At 37.9% G+C, this 14,376-nt stretch overlaps 1 protein-coding gene across 1 annotated transcript in view; it reads left to right on the top strand.

The window, feature by feature from the left end:
• POLR3G (RNA polymerase III subunit G) overlaps nt 1-14,376 on the top strand; it is a 106,506-nt gene that overhangs the window by 29,140 nt on the left and 62,990 nt on the right. The gene's annotated exons all lie outside the window — the stretch shown is intronic.

The following is a 14,376-nucleotide window of genomic DNA, read 5'->3' as shown; positions in this document are numbered from 1 at the left end:
CACTTAACTAATAAATATATAAGTAAGTAAATACACATATCCATAAATACATGAATAAACATGATGTGTCTTTTCTTCCCCCAAAAAAATTTCCCTAAGAGAATTTTCTAGCATCTCTCTGCCCTATGAAGTCTGTTGAAGGGGCAAACTCTGGGAAGTAAGAGTGTGGTTGGAGATGTAGTGACAAAAATTGAACTGCAGTGATGACCAGGTAGACAGTAAGTATGTGTAAACTGTGTATCTGGGAGCCAACTGGGAGACAACAGAAATGGGGTTCCTTTGGGGGCTTGGACTTCTCATAACTTAGGAAAACCTTGAGCATCAAAGACCATTTATGTCACTTCTTGTCCTTCTCATTCCTGGCCTCAGTGCTGCACAGTGCTGAGTTCACTAAATACAATCAATAAATATTTGTTGATTGACTTGTCATTCAGGTAGCAAGTGAAGTGGAAGGATCAATATAACCTTTATTTTTTGTCAACTTTTTTTGTAACTCAGACACTCTGTGTGTGTGTGTGTGTGTGTGTGTGTGTGTGTGTGTGTGTGTGTGTGTGTACTGTCTTAATTCCCTAAAATTAGTGGGGAAGGGAAGGTATAAATGAATTGTTAACAGATTCCAGAATGGAACTGGGGATTTATTATCACCACAGCCTGCTTTACTCCTTTATCCCCTAAAGACTGCACAAAACTGTAGATGATGTGTACTTTAACTGGACAGGGCCTCTGTAAAGACAAACACTAGGTATCCATCCACCACCACTACAGCCTATTGGTCCACCTGCAGATACCTGACCTAAACTGAACCAATCAGATTCTTTTTCTCGGGACTTTTGAATACAGATACTGAGCCAATTAGTCAGAAGATGCTAAATACAACCGAAGGGTCAGGGCAAGACCTATAAAGGACAACAAATCAAAGCCAAGAACAAGATAATTTTTTGGGGGGAGAGCAGAGATGCCACAAGTAAACCCAGAAGCACAGAGAGAAGCAGAGGCCAAGCAACTCTGAGGGAGATGAAATGAAATGTTGGGTTTTTGAAATGGTCAGTTTTCTCCCTTAGATTAACCTCTCATTACTGAAGCTAATTTCAGTGTATATTTGTTACTCACAACCACACAATTCATAATTCCTGTCTACTAGTTACAGCACTGCCAGATGCAGGAAACCCGTCCTTGGCAGACTGGAGAGACCTTGTTAATGTGACCTGAGAACACAGTGTGGTCTCCATGGTGATTCTTACAACTGATTCTCCAGCACTTTTTATCTAAGACTCTGAAGGTTAATTTAAATGTTCCTAAAAAGAAATGAAATAGAACTTCAGGGTCAAATTGAATTTTCCTTGGCATTTCCTATGTACTTCCCTCAGTATACATGTATCTCTATTAAAAATATCAAACTCTTGGTAACTGCCAGGTCTACATGTAAAGGTTGTAATTTTTGCAGTTTTAGCCATAAGAAACATCATTTTAATATCTAAAAATTAGTCCATTTTATTGTCTACTTAATGGTGAGACAGTTTTAAAAGCTTTAAATAACCTATAATAGCTCAATGGAAACAAATCACCTCAATACAAATGTATTCTCCTTGATTCCTTGATCAATGATGCAATTACTTTCTTTTTCTTTTCCTCATTGTATCTCATTTTTTACAATGGCTTACCATTGGGGTAACATGGGGCTTGATCCCACAATCCTGGGATCATGACCTGGGCTGAAATCAAGAGTCAGATGCTCAACTGACTGAGCCACCCAGGTGCCCTAAAACAGTTTTTTTTTTAAGTTTTATTTATTTAAGTAATATTTACACCCCAGGTGGGGCTCAAACTCATGACCTCAAGGTCAAGAGTTACATGTTCTTCCAACTGACCTAGCTGAGTGCCCCTAAAATAGTTTTTTTTATTTTTTATTTATGTTTTAATTTTTTAAAATATTTATTTATGGGAGAGAGTGAGTGAGCAGGGAAGGGGGAGAGAGAGAGAGGGAGACAGAAGATCTGAAGCAGACTCTGTGCTGACAGCAAAGAACCCAATGCAGGACTCGAACTTAAGAACTGTGAGATCATGACCTGAGCTAAAGTAAGATACTTAACTGACTGACCCACCCAGGCACCCCTAAAACAGTTTTTTTAAAAAGATGTTTTCAAGTATTTTACAATAGCTTTATAATTATATCTAATTATATCAACTATGTGGACAAGTATGTTATACATAATTAAATTTCATTATTATTATTTTGCTATGAACTTGCAGCATAGCAATAAGAACAAACAGACTCCTGTGCTTCTCTACTGCTAGTAACAAGCTTCAATAGACATTAGTTTTAACTATCAGTGAAGTGGATAAGTATTAAATGTTATTGAGCTGGAAAGTACTATTGAAAGCAGTGTTTTAGAGAAATTATTTTAATGGTGGTGCTCAGGTCAGGATTAGTTATTAATGTCAACAGTGTACATAAGAATCCAATCATTTGGGGGCACCTGAGTGGCTCAGTTGGTTAAGCATCCGACCTCAGCTCAGGTCATGATCTCATGGTTCATGAGTTCAAGCCCTGCATCAGGCTCTGTGCTGACATCTCAGAGCCTGGAGCCTGCTTCAGATTCTGTCTGTCTGTCTGTCTCTCTCTCTCTGACCCTCATCAGAGACCGCGCTTTGTGTGTGTCTCTCTCTCAAAAATAAATAAACGTTAAAAAAAATTAAAAAAAAAAAGAATTCAATCATTTGGAATAATCAGGCTTGCCACATTGAATAATTCTAGCCTAGACAAAGATTGCCCCCTGAAATAGCCTTCTGCTGGCTTCCTCAGCTATTCATTTCCTATATTACTAAGCACCTACCTTGAGCATGTTTGTCATATACAAAGAGCAACAAGGGGTTAAGTTGGGTAGGAACTGAGTGAGCTGGAATAGAGTAATAGAAGAGATTAGAGAGGTGGGGGGTAGATTGGTAACATCTTATAAAACTATATAGCCCTTCATTAGGAATTAACTTTTATGGGGGATGAGGAAAAAATTTTTTGAAGTTTTTGTGTAAAGAAGTGATATGATCCACCTTATAAATTTTAAAAGTTCATTTGGGATCCTGGTTGAGAATACACTGTGAGGAGCCAAGGGAAGAGAAGGAAGATCAATAGGAACTTGGTATTGCAACAATTCAGGTGAGGTTTGATAGAAGCTGGGACCAGGGTATTAATGGTGGAGATAGAAATACTCAAACTGTGAATTGTATTTAGTGGTTAACAACTGAAATCTACCTAGAGAGTATTTTTTTCTTTTTTTTTTTAATTTTATGTTTTTAATTTACATCCAAGTTAGTTAGCATACAGTGCAACAATGATTTCAGGAGTAGATTCCCTAATGCCCCCTACCCATTTAGCCCACCTCCCCTGCCACAACCCCTCAAGTAACCCTCCATTTGTTCTTAATTCCAGAAGTAGGCAAACATGTGATGACATGGTAGCTCTCTACAGTTATCCGGAACTCAAGTTCCTTCTCATTTTCTTCTTTACCACCACAGTTTTCATTATCAAGGGCATAGATGACTAAGAAGTCCATTCATTGGGTCCTTTTTCATGACTGGAGAAAAGAGGGAGGAGGAGAAGCCAAAAATGTTTTCTATTTAGCTAAGCAGAACCTTTTAAGCAACCTTTCCAAGGATTCCTCTACAACATTTTGACTTAGAACTTTTTAGCTAGAACTTATTCACAAGGCCACACTTACCTACAAGGAATGTCTGGGAAATATAGTCTTTCAGGTGAGAACATTATTACTATCCCCCCACCAAAAACCCTGGTGTTCTATTACTAAGGAAAATAGGAAGAATGGATACTGGTGGCAACTAGCACCCTTTGCCACGTGGATATGAGACAAATTGAGAGATCAAGGGTGACTAGCAGGAAAAGACTCTTACCCTTTATATGTCATAGACCCCTGTTAGCCCTCCAATGAAGGTTATGACCTGCCCTCTCAGAGCATTGTTTTAAGAATATGAATTAAAATAGTTAAAATTACAAAGGAACTCACTTATATTGAAATATCATTATCAAAATAATAAAACATGTGATAAACACATGTGCTTTCTTCACAGTTGTTCCTATAATTCAAAGCAATGATGGGGACACCTGGATGGCTCAGTTAGTTAAGCATCCAACCCTTGATTTCAGCTCAGGTCATGGTCTCATGGTCATTAGATCAAGCTCCATGTCAGACTCTGCTGGATGTGGAGCCTGCCTAAGATTCTCGCTCTTCCCTCTCTCTCTCCTCCCCCCTTCTTGCACGTGTGTGCATGCTCTGTCTCTAAAACAAACAAAAAAACCCACAAAGCAATGATGAATATTAAAGGTATTTTGAGAACTCTGTAACAACTGTAATGTAATATAAAAATATCTGTGATTTTTGTTGGTGACAAATCACAGATATTATTATTTATTACCTATAATAATAATTGAGGAAACATTGAATTTCAGTTATAGATTTGTGGTATTATAGATGCACTTTTTCCCATCCAATTTTATAGTCTCCTTGATCCCTTGAAACTTCATGAATCCAAGGATAAGTACTCCTTTACAAAAAATTTCAGCCTCTGCAACTGGAAGGACATGGATGCAATTATTGAGGTTTGAGAGAAAAAATCCACAGTTTGTTTTTGGATATGTTGAATTTGAAATGGCTATTTTACTAGTTAGGATTAGATTCGGTAAAAGTAATAGAAAAGTCCTAAATGTCAGTGGCTAAAATAACATAAACACATAAAAGCCTGACACAGACAGGCATGATGTTCCACAGTGTCATTAAGCCAGGATCCTTCTGTCTTGTTGCCCCACCAGGTGTTTTTCAGTCCCCAAGTTCCCTCTTTGGTGCAAGATTGCTTTGGGACCTGCAGTCATTATATGCATTTTAAATGCCTCCAACAGAATTCTGGCAAACAATAAATATTTGCTAAATGAATACAATAGAGATACAAATGCAGACATCTTCTTAGAAATAATAGTGTAAGGTTTTTTTTTTTTTCAATTTTTTTAATGTTTATTTATTTTTGAGAGACAGAGATTGTGAGTGGGGGAGGGACAAAGAGAGAGGGAGACACAGAATCCAAAGCAGGCTCCAGGCTCTGAGCTGTCAGCACAGAGCCCAACGCAGGGCTTGAACTCACAAACTGTGAGATCCTGACCTGAGCCAAAGTCAGACACTTAACTGACTGAGCCATCCAGGCACCCCAGAAACAATAGTGTAAGTTTTAAGAGCAGATGAAAATTTTAAGAAAGAATAGTTGTATCTGTGTGTGTGTGTGTGTGTGTGTGTGTGTGTGTGTGTGTGTAAAGCATATATATTTGAGATTTTTTTCTTAAAAACTCAATTTTATGCCTAAAAGCTTATGTGTACTTATATGTATACATTCACATGCACCACACTCAGACAAGTAGAAGGGCACACATTTAGAAGAGCTCTTCACTTTGTTTAATACTCTGCTTTTGCCATCTTGAAATTTTTCATAACTTCTGAACAAAAGACCCCACAAATTAGGTAGATAGTTCTGTGAACAGGATTTTTATTTGGTGATTTGGAACCTTAGATCCATCTTCACATTGTAGTTTGTCTGCTGGAAAAAATGAAGCCATGATAAAATTGAGCAAATGGTCCTGCACTATCAGGAGCGAGTTGGCAAAATTGCAAGTTTTAGCTCCCCCAAAAAGCCTTAGTTACCATCAAATAACATACATTTAAGATACACATATAGAATTATTCAGCATAAGCCAAACAGGTACCTTAAAAAACCACGTATTATGACTTGGTGGAATCTAGATTAATACAGCTTTACTGTATTCGCCATATTTACTGTAATTCAAAACAAAGAAATTCAACTCCCTTGCTTGTCAGAAAAGCCTCTTGAGTGAAGCTTCAGTGAATCTCCAAGTTTTGAGATTATTCTGTCTATAATGATTGGCACCAAAAAATAAAGTTTAAAATTTTTTTTTCAACTTTTTTTTATTTTTTATTTTTGGGACAGAGAGAGACAGAGCATGAACGGGGGAGGGGCAGAGAGAGAGGGAGACAGAGAATCAGAAACAGGCTCCAGGCTCTGAGCCATCAGCCCAGAGCCCGACGCGGGGCTCGAACTCACGGACAGCGAGATCGTGACCTGGCTGAAGTCGGACGCTTAACCGACTGCGCCACCCAGGCGCCCCTTAAAAAGAACTTGGCAGGAAGACAAAGAGGCTGGTGGCAGATAAGATTTAAAGAAAAAAAGAGGGGTGTCTGGGTGGCTCAGTTGGTTAAGTGTCTGACTCTTGGTTTCGGCTCAGGTGATGATCTCACAGTTTGTGGGATTGAGCCTCACACCCGGCTCTGCGCTGACGGTGCAGATCCTGCTTGGGATTCTCTCTGCCCCTCCCCTGGCCATGCGTGCACTCTCTCTCTCTTTCTCAAAATAAATAAATAAACATTTAAAAACAAAAAGAAGAAGGATCATGAGAGATTGTATCACCAGGTATGCAGCTGGTTGTTCATCAGCTACCCTTCAGCCAAACATAGGCTGCTCTTCAGCCTCTCACCAGTCAAAGTGACTGTCACTATCAGTTCTTTTATTTCTTCCAAGTTTTTATTTAACTTCAAGTTAGTTAACGTATAGTGTAGTATTGGTTTCAGGAGTAGAATTTAGTGATTCATCACTTACGTACAGCACCCAGTGCTCATCCCAGCAAGTGCCCTCCTTAATGCCCATCACCCATTTAGCCCATCCCCCCACCCACCTCCCCTCCAGCAATCCTCAGTTTGTTCTCTGCAGTTAAGAATCTCTTATGGCATACCTCCCTCCCTGTTATTTTCTTATTTTATTTTTCTTCCCTTCCCTCATGTTCATCTGTTTTGTTTCTTAAATCTCACATATGGCTAAAATTGTATCGTATTTGTCTTTCTCTGACTTATTTTGCTTAGCCTAATATACTCTAGTTTCATCCACATCATTGCAAACGGCAAGATTTCATTCTTTTTAATGGCTGAGTAATATTCCATTGTGTATATATACCACATCTTTATCCATTCAGCTGTGGATGGACATTTGCACTCTTTCCATAATTTGGCTATTGTTGATAATGGCACTATCAGTTCTAACTTGAAGGCCCAGACTCATTCTAACCATGGCTGTTAAAAGATAAACTGAGGCAGGGGCGCCTGGGTGGCGCAGTCGATTAAGCATCCGACTTCAGCCAGGTCACGATCTCACAGTCCGTGAGTTCGAGCCCCGCGTCAGGCTCTGGGCTGATGGCTCAGAGCCTGGAGCCTGTTTCCGATTCTGTGTCTCCCTCTCTCTCTGCCCCTCCCCCGTTCATGCTCTGTCTCTCTCTGTCTCAAAAATAAATAAACGTTGAAAAAAAATTAAAAAAAAAAAAGATAAACTGAGGCTTTTAAAAATTTTAAGAGTTCTTTGAGCAAAAAATCGGTTCCAATAAAGCAGCATCTAATCTAGCAGATAGAAAGGAGCTCTGAGGAGCTGTACAAAAGGAAAGACTTTTATAGTCAAAAGGGAGCTGGAATAAAAAAATTATACCAGGCAAAAACAAAACTAAACAAAACAGATTGGTTATTCCAAAGTTACTTTTCTTTAGGAGGATGAGGGATCTCTTGGGGAAGTTACCAAACTAGTGCTGATCAGGTGATTCCTGATTGAGTAGTCTAAGATTCTGTTTCTGGGAGAGCCAAAACTGTAATTAGGTTCAGCCTCAGTTTGTTGACATGGGGATTAGCATAAGCAACTCCATTTTCAGCCTATTGTCTTGTTTTTAACATGACCCAGAGCAGTGATCATATAGGATTAAAATTATAAGATGTTTATGAGGGGAGGGGAGGGATGGTCTAATAATGCCAAACTTGTAACTATGTCTCTCCCACATTTTTCAGTATCACTGGAAATATTGGTGTTATGACAATTAGCACATTTTTCCTAATTTCAAGCACCAAGGGGCACCAAATCAAAGTTGGAAACAAATTTATAGGTTTACCTTGAGAAATCTCTGTCTCTGAGACTCAAAATTAGTCATAAAAATTAAAGTTTTCTCTCTTTATAGTGAGTATAGAGTAATGGTTAAGAGTGTGGACTTTGCAACCAAACTGCCTAGATTTTAATCCTAGTTCATTTATCTATAAACTCTGTTTTATAGTCCCCATCTGCCAACAAAGGTGTGGAGGGAGGCAAGCTCTTAGTAGTGTCTGTGTTATAGTACCTTGTTGTGAGGAACAAATAATGTAAGTGAAACAAAACAGTTTTAGGCATATGACAAATGTTAAGCAGGCCAGTATGAGAATAAGTCATTTTAAAGGGAAATTTTTAGAAATGGTTAAAATCATGGCTCTGATATAGATTTAAAATGACTGTGTTTCAAAGATTCTATTTAACTTACCCTTTTTTAGAAAAGTTTATTTATTTAATCTCTACACCCAATGTGTATGTATATAGGGGCTCAAACTCATGATCCCAAGATCAAGAATCATATGCTTTTCAAATAGGCACCCCTATTTGACATATTCTTAATGAAAGAACCAGAAAATGTCACAACCGGTTAAAAGGAAAAGTCAAAGAACAGAGATACTTATAGACAAAAAATGTTGAAATGTATTTGTAGAGAGACCTAAAACTTGCTTTCTGGGATGAAAGCATCTCTATTCTCCTTCTGCCAGAAAGAATCTATTTGCATATTTACTCTTCGAAGCCTATTCTTTGAAAGTAGTTTTATTAACAGTACCTATTAATTTGGGAAAATCCTTCATTTTTGAAGTATCCAAAATGTCCTATTGTTTCTGGTCTGCCAAGAAGCAAATTTCTTACCACTTATAAGTTTGGAACTGTCTTGGTCCCTTCGGGCTACTGTTAGAAAAATACCACAGACTAGGTGACTTATAAACAGTAGGAATGTTTTACAATTCTGGAGGCTGTAAAGTCCAAGATCAAGGCAGATTCTATGTCTGGTGAAGGCCTACTTCCTGGTTCATAGACAATCACCTTTTCACAGCATCCTTGCATGGCAGATGGGGTGAGAGAACTCTCTGGGATTTCTTTTATAAAGGCATTAATCCCATTCATATAGATTCTGCCCTTGTGAACTAATCACCTTCCAAAGTCCCCATCTCCAAATACCAGAATATTAGCGATTAGGTTCCAACATATGAATTTGGAGGGACAAAGATTTCAATCTATAGTAGGGACTCTGTACGGCAGGCACAGGACAGCTTTCCTGAAGGACTCAGTAGACATTGGGTGCATAAGTAAGGTCAATTTTAATTCCCTTAAAATGGCTTATAATATCTGATTAAATGAGCACTATTCTCAAATATGACATTGTAGGCACAGCCTTGCTTTTGTAAATGCCAATTATCCTAGCAAAAAGGGAGACAGAGTGTCACTGGAACCATGCAAATAACTATATATCACCATGCAAAGTGTGTATATCAATAAGAGTGTTTGAATGTTGGGATTGGGACTGGTCGATGAGAAGCTGATATCTTTTTTTTAATGTTTTCAATTGTTTCTTGTAATGTTTTCAATTTACAAGAAGAGTTTATTAAATTGCTGTGGTCTACCAGGGTGCCTAGGTGGTTCAGTTGGTTAAGTGTCCAACTTCAGCTCAGGTCATGATCTTGTGGTCCGTGAGTTTAAGGTCTGTGTTGGGCTCTGTGCTGACAGCTCAGAGCCTGGAGGGAGCCTGCCTCAGATTCTGCCTCTCTCTCTCTCTCTCTCTCTCTCTCTCTCTCTCTCTCTGTGTCTCTCTCTCCCTCTCAAAAATGAATAAATGTCAAAAAAAAATTTCCTTTAATTGCTGTGGACTACAGATAGCTTAAGAAGGAAAGAGAAGGCTTCTTTATATGTCTAGCAAATAGAACCTTAAGACAATATCAACAATATTTTAAACAAATAGCCACAATAAAATTTTCCCTTAACACTTTAGTACAATGTAAGAAATTCTTTTTTACTAGATCTTGAGATGTCAGTCTTGTGAAGCCATCTGCTTCTCAACTAAAGGGTTCTAGAATTCTGATTCCAGCCCCCAGTATGCTCTGAAAATTGTCTAAGTGATATCATGAAAATCCTATACCCAAGAGTCGTGTCTTTGAAGCATCAGTAGTTTGAAGTAGCTGGCACATTCCTTTTCTACTGGGCTCTGAAATGATTCTTCTTTGTTAAATACACAAACTCAGGCCTGTAGCTGATTGTAGATTGCTTGAGGCAAACATAGAATAAAACAAAACTGTTCATAGATGAGAGAGACTTAAAATGGCTATGGCTAATTTATTACTAATAATTTCCAAATTTGAAAGATCTAATGAAAGTTCATAATAAGGCTAATGTAACTGACACAGAAATTGGCTGTTTCTATAACATGAAAAACCAAATAATAAAGCCATTTCCAAAAAAATTGCCAATGTCTTTAAGGACAATGATTAAGCCTATTTTCAAATAGGTCAGTGAATGTTACACCTGATCCACAAAAAAAATAGGTGATCATAGTTGTTTTTTTTTTTAAATATTGTACTATAACATATAATCCTGAGAAATAATATAGATTGTATACCAAGAATATTAACTGAAGGTATTCAGTATGTCTGGTATAGGTCCTGGTTTATTTACTTGTTTAAAACTCCCTGGATAAGTCTTATATGCATACCAAATTGAAAACCACTGGCCCATATGATGCTAGATTCAAATTATAAAGTAAGATTTTGGCAAGTAGCATTTAAAAGCATAACTGAAATTATTAATGGTAATTCAGTGTTGCCTTCTTTCATTAGGCAACACTCTGCCAGGTCCCTCACAAATATAGAAAAAGTCAATAGAATTATATTATCGGCATTTTGATCAGAGTTTTACCTAAAGTTAAAACGCATAATGGGAAATGAAGCATTGGCAAATCCCAGGAACATCCCATGAAGTGTATAAAAATTTAATCTTGGGAAGGCAAAATGTCTTTCTGATTGGACAACAGTCTTCGTGTAACTCATCACAAGTAACCTATCAAATGAACTTGTGTTTTGCTCTGCTGTCTCGGCCGCCCTCTGTTCCATTTAGTCTCTAATGTCTCCAACAACGTACAAATATTTCTTGAGTTTGTAGCCGCATTTTTCATAATAGTCAAAAGGTAGAAACAACCCCAATGTCTATTAACTGATAAATGAATAATCAAAATGTTATATGATCAAATATTATTTGGAAATAAAAAGAAGTGAAACAGTGACACACACTACAACATGGGTGAACCCTGAAAACATTATACTCAATAAAAGAAGCCAGACTCAAAAGACATATGCTGTGTGATTCCATTTTTTTGAAATTTCCAGAATAGGCAAATCCCTAAAGACAGAAAGTAGATTAGTGGTTACCTGGGTCTGGCAGGGAAAGAAAATGCAGAGAGATTGCCAGTAGGTACAAAGATTTTTCGGGGGGGAGGGGGCGGTGATAAAAATGTTCTGGAATTAGATGGTGGTGTTGGTTATACATTTTAGTGAATATACTTAAAACCACTGAAATGTAGGGGGGCCTGGGTGACTCAGTCAATTCACTGTCCCACTCTTGATCCCAACTCTGGTCTTGATCTCATGGCCGTGAGTTCTGCCCACACTTAGCCCTGGAATTGGGCCCCCACGCTGAACATGAAGCCTACTTAAAAAAAAAAAAAAAAAAAAAAACAGCTGTGAATTGTACACTTTAACAGGGTGAATTTTGTAGTTTGTGAATAATATCTTAATAATAAACACTTTTTAAAAGACATTGTAGAACAAAGGCAGTCAGTGCATCTGTTTCTCAGCTGGGCAGAAACATGAGAGACCTGTGGTGAATTGTCTCCCATTGTTTCTATCCGAGTACATAGTATTTTTTAAAACATACTTTTCCTTATATATGTTTTGGACATATTTTTGTCCATATATATTTCTTATAGATGTTTATATACGTTTCCTTATATAGTTTAGGTGTATATGCCTATTTATATGTATAGGCATATATGCCTAGGTGTTTAAAAATTATTCTTAGGTGTATATGCCTAACTATATATATGTATATATGCTTCGGTATTTAAAAATTATTCTAAGTACATATTATTATAAACTATACTTTGGAACTCATTTTTGTTCATATAAATGAAGACTATATATTTTTTAATGACTTTCTTATTTTTCTTTCTATTCTTTTAAGACTATATTTTTTTCAGAGCAGTTTTATGTTCACAGCAAAATTGAGAAGATGGGGATTTCCCTTAAGCCCGCTACCACTGCCTGCATAGCCTCCTTCATCAACATCCCCCATCAGAATGATACATTTGTTACAGTTGATAAGTCTGTACTGAAACATCATAATCATCCAAAGTTCACAGTCTACCTTGGGGTTCACTCTTGACATACATTCATTGGGTTTGGACAAATGTATAATGACTTGTATCCATCATTATGCGTTCCACCTAGTCATCCTTGGCCCCAACCCCTACCCCTAGTAACCATGGGTCTTTTTATTAGCTCTAACATTTGCCTTTTCCAGAATGTTGTATAATTAGAATCATACAGTAAGTAGCCTGTTGAGATTGGCTTCTTTTACTTTGTAATGGGCATTTATGTTGTCTCCGTATCTTTTCATGACTTGATAGCTCATTTCTTTTTTTTTTTTAATTGTTTTAGTGTTTATTTTTGAGAGACACAGAGTGAGTGGGGGAGGGGCAGAAAGAAAGGGAGACAGAGAATCTGAAGCAGGCTCCAGGCTCCAAGCTGGCAGCAAAGAGCCTCATGCGGGGCTCAAACTCACAAACGGGTGAGATCGTGACCTGAGCTGAAGTCGGCCAATTAACCAAATGAGCCACCCACGCACCCCGATAGATCATGTCTTTTTAGCACTGAATAATATTCCATTGTCTACATCTACCAGAGTTTATCCATTTACCTATTGAAGGATATCTTGGTTACTCATCTGCCATCTGTATGTCTTCTTTGGTGAAGACTCTAGGTTTTTAATGTTAATTTCATATATTGCTATTTTGGTAAATTGTCTTACTGTTTGAAGTGGTTTTTCCACTTATTTCCATCTATTCTTTTGTTTTTTCCACAAGATGCTGGCTTTGGTGTATATATTAAAAGTTAAGAGTAGTACACTTTAGAAATCTATGTGCAAGAGAGGCAAGGGAGGCCCTGTGGTTGCACACTACATTGTAAGATGATTTCACTGGGCCCTTTCTTTGGGGACCCCAGAGTCAGTATCATCAGGTCTTTCAGGTGTCAAATTTCTAAGAAAAGGATCTTGCCTGGAGGATAGATTTGTCATAACTGCCAACATTCTTTGAACTAGGTTGGAGGACTCTGCAAGTGTGAACTTTAAGTATACAAACTTTGACTGTACATAAACCTTTGCTAAGGGGTGCAAGGGGTGCCTGGGTGGCTCAGTCCATTAAGCCTCTGACTTCAGCTCAGGTCATGATCTCATGGTTCACAGGTTTGAGCCCTGTGTCGGACTTTGTGCTAGCTCAGAGTCTGGAGCCTGCTTTGGATTCTGTGTCTCCCTCTCTCTCTGCTCCTCCTGTGCTCACACTTTGCCTCTCTCTCTCAAAACTAAATAAACATTAAAAACAAACAAACAAACAAAAACAGAAAAAAGAAAACCCGTTCCTAAATCCCTTTCTTTTCAAAATAGGACTCTTAACCCAATTTTGGGTTAAGAGTGATAGACTGAGCATGTAGCTTTACCTCAAATCAGAATGCACCAAATCACAGCCCAAAATTGCACCCTCCCACCCCATAAATGGCTGGAAGCACTCTACACTTTTAGCAGCACAGCATGAAAATATCCACTTACCCTTATACTAATACTTCATATTCTCAAATTTCCCAGTTTTAGAGTAAACTATCTTATTACTTAAACTTGCATTTCCCGGATTACTACTGAGGTTCAGCATAATTCTGAATGTTTAATGGCCTTTGTGTTTCATCTTCTGTGAATAACCTGCTCATATAATTTACCCATTTTTGTAATAGGTAGTAAAGGAGATTAGAACATGACACCTCAAAATATACCACTTTGGCATACTGATTGATCTGAGGCAAGTGAGAAAAAACAAATATAGGAAGGGTTCCCTTTCTACCTAAAACAGGGCATAAAATTTCCCATGAGAAAAGTGTCCTCCTTATATCAGGAAGACTGGAACATTTTTATCACTGGAAACAGAGAGTTGACACCAAGATTAATCTATATGAACAAACCTGCTAGAATAACCCTGGTCTTTCATTAGTTTCCCTCATCTATTTCCTAGTCATTTTCCCACAGTTTACTAACCGTAGTCCAAACACTCTTCTCCTGCCTGGTCAGTCTCCACGATTTATTGTTTGTTAAAATGGTATGTAAAGTCTCACGCCAATC

The sequence above is a fragment of the Puma concolor genome, chromosome A1 (genome assembly GCF_028749965.1).
Source record: "Puma concolor isolate L17-30 chromosome A1, mPumCon1.1.hap2, whole genome shotgun sequence".
NCBI lineage: Eukaryota > Metazoa > Chordata > Mammalia > Carnivora > Felidae > Puma > Puma concolor.
The sequence above is the reverse complement of the archived record's forward strand: the minus strand, read 5'-3'. Positions and strand labels throughout refer to the sequence as shown.